At 39.3% G+C, this 3,335-nt stretch overlaps 1 pseudogene; it reads right to left on the reverse strand.

Moving 5' to 3' along the window:
- Window positions 1–1,483: 1,483 nt before the first annotated feature.
- On the reverse strand, window positions 1,484–2,749 carry LOC148874565 (polygalacturonase At1g48100-like; annotated as a pseudogene).
- Between the last annotated feature and the right edge of the window lie 586 nt (window positions 2,750–3,335).

The following is a 3,335-nucleotide window of genomic DNA, read 5'->3' on the forward strand; positions in this document are numbered from 1 at the left end:
TAAGGGTTAAGAGGATCAATTGTTTTCTGATTAACTGATATTAGGAAGATGTAGGAAAATAATTCCTACGATGAATATTCAAAGTCTGAATTGATTTATCTTTGTATCGATGAGCAGTGGTGAAATTCTGATGGTGGATGTTATCCTAGACCAAAATTTGTTCCTTGATTAATTTCAGCACTCGAAATTGCCTAATTTCCCATTTAAATTTCGTTCTTTTTAATTTTGATTTTCCTTATTTTAAATCTGATTTTTGTTACATACACCCCCCCTCCATCTTTGATTCATGTAGCACATAATTCAGGTTAGATACTCTCTGTGGGAATGATCCTTACTCGCACTACTACATTTTATTTTTACAAGTATAGGTTTATTTTTGGGTGCCTATGACAGCACGCCAAAGGTTAAGTGTATGACCATTGAGGGTAATATAAGGTGGTTTGGCCCAAGGACCACTTAGTGTAAGTGTTGGGCCCATTAAGAGCCCATGGTGATGGCTCAGGGGTTCACTGTCCATAACAGTGTATTCGGCCAGGCCTTGTAACAAAGGCTGGGCTGAACCCATGTGGCTGATGTGTAGATCAATGCTTGGGTCCCACGCCATACAAAGAAGCCCAACTGGGCAGCAGTTTGGAAGGCCACTGAGCACATAGACTTATTGGGCCTAAAGCCCATTTCGAATTGGTTTAGTAAGACTAATTAAATAAGGGCAGGTCTGGGATTTGGATCAGCAGATAGGATAGGGAGTTATCCCTATCCACTCAGAGAGTGTAGATCCAAATAGAGATTTGGATCTGGAATCCTCTTAATGAGATTAGGAGAGAGCTGATCTAATCTGTAGAAAAGATAAGGATTTATCCTTATCACTTAAAGAGAGTCCATATTCAAATAAGGATTTGAATCAAGAAACTCCTAATGGGATTAGGAGCTAATCTCTTTAAGTCTATAAAAGGAGGGGGCGAACCATTCAGTTCATCCTCAACATCCAAATCTCAGAGATCAGGTCTCAGATCACATAGAGAGAAGACAACACTAGTGTGACTGTGCCATCTTCTCCTTGCATTCTCCTCTTGTTGCCACCAATTGCCAGTTCGATCTCCATTCTTGTAGCAGCGATCAAGAATAGTTCTTGATACCAGTTTTTGGAGAAAGGCTGATCTGAAGTCGTGCTCACTACCTCCATCGAATTCTTGCTGAAGGGTTCGGTTCTTGGGAAGAACACTGCTGATTCTGCTCCACCCTACACTGTGTCATTTTCAGTGGGAGCAGTCTTTGGAGATTTTCTTTGGGCGTGAACACCTTCATTGGAAGATACTATTTCTTCGTATCAGGTATATCCCTCTCCTACCTTTTGGTTTCAGATCTGGTTCGGTTTAGGGTTCAAGATTGATCATTGAAAATGCAGATTTTCTAAAATAGGGAATGCGATTCCCAGTTGGGGAGAGAGAAATTTTTGAAATTTCGCGCAACCTACCTGTAGGATTCAGCCATCCATATGAATTAATGAACAAACATATAGGATACATTCATCCACAGAAGAGAGAGTTCATCCATGACTGGGGCCACATGTGATATTGTTTGTCTATGTCATAACAACCAGATCCAATCGATACACAATCATCGCCTATATATAGTGAGGATCAGTTAGTGCAAAACACAATAAGATGTATTTTGTGAATTCACAACACAGTAAGATGGAATTATATATCCGGACAGAGTTGGTATTCTCTATGTGAATTCCATCAGTGTTGGGACTGTGAGAGGGTGACTTTAGGTAATTGTATCTACATGGACGTTTCTGCAGTTATCAAATCTGAAGTGGAACTGAGGGCTGTTGTGAATCTTAAGCCCCTGAATGTATGGTTAAGTTGGAGCTCATGAAGAACCTTATGGCCTGCATTATTACAAGATTATGTATAAGAAAAAAAATCTTTGGTTCATTAATTATTGTATAACGTAAAAACTAGGAAATAATTAATGGTCGATCATGATGAACTTACCACAGGGCTATCACAGGGTCCGGGCAACGTCGTTCCATTAACTCCCTGTATCATGGAAACAATTAGTCATCAAGATTAGACCCCTGAAAATTAAATTTGTGGAGTTCAGAAAGAAATTTAATTAGCTTCTCTACCTTGTGGGGTTTACAGGGAAGATTCCACCACTTTTCACCTCTCCCTTCAATAAGACCACCCCCTTGCATTGTCATTCCATTGATTCTGTAGAATACCAGCCACTGGCGCCTACTGTAATTCTTAGGCCAAGAGTCAGGCCCATCAGGCGCCATGAGAGCACCATCAATCTTCTCATGAGTTTTGAAAAGGTACCAACACCCAACACCCATCAGCATTTTCTTCTTTAATTTCTCTATGTAAACTAAAGCAATTATGAGTTCAATTACAGATTACTTTTGAGATAATCAATCTCATCACATTACCTGAAATACCAAGCCATTTTGACAAGGGCCTGTGAAAATTGCAGATTGGATCATGAAGGAGTAGCCATCAGGAACAAGGAGGACTGCCGATTCAGATTCACAGGTTGCATCCCATGCCATCTTGAGAGCTGGAGTATCGTCTGTAACGCCATCCCCAACAGCACCAAATGACAGTTCATTGAAGATACCACTAAAATTACTAGCTGCAGGCTCAGGAGGTGGTGAAGGGGGCTGTGAAATGAAGGAGACTCGATGGTCGTGCTTGTGCTTGGTATGGTTATGATGCTGTCTAGCTTGAACGGAAAGTGACAAAGTTTTGATAAAAAAAAATTAACACATAAAATATGCATGTACGAATTAAAAAATAAATAAAATAAATGTAATAAAACACCACGTTAGCTCAAGTCAAACTACATAAGCACAGCATATAAAACAATTTCAAGGTGAGAGTGAAAGCAAACAGATTTGGATCATACCAAAGTGCTTCAAGAACTCAACTATTCAAGCATTTGAAGCTCTCAACATGTTTATCGATCTCTCGGTTTCATTACTCCTGTAGTTAGCTTGATGTTAAGACATTTTGTATTCCTACCCTTGGAGGTTGATTTGTGAATTTGGCGTTCATTCTATTTAGTATTAGGAATCACAGTTCAGTTGTATTCTTGTTGCTTATTTAGAGGAAATTTTGTCGAGATCCTACCTGCAACAACTAAGGGAATGTTCGACAGCATGGTTGGTATTGTTTTTGAAAACAAAAACAACTGCCACATGCATCAGCAAAATTGTATTGTTTTTGCTGATATGGGAGTTTTTGTTTTCACCATGTTGTCAAACACCCCTTAAGGCTAAGGCTTCAGGTATCAAAATGGTATTTGTTTTGTTTCTTTTAATATAGTTA

The sequence above is a fragment of the Nelumbo lutea genome, chromosome 1, assembly GCF_056320005.1.
Source record: "Nelumbo lutea isolate HS-2025 chromosome 1, American lotus-T2T, whole genome shotgun sequence".
NCBI lineage: Eukaryota > Viridiplantae > Streptophyta > Magnoliopsida > Proteales > Nelumbonaceae > Nelumbo > Nelumbo lutea.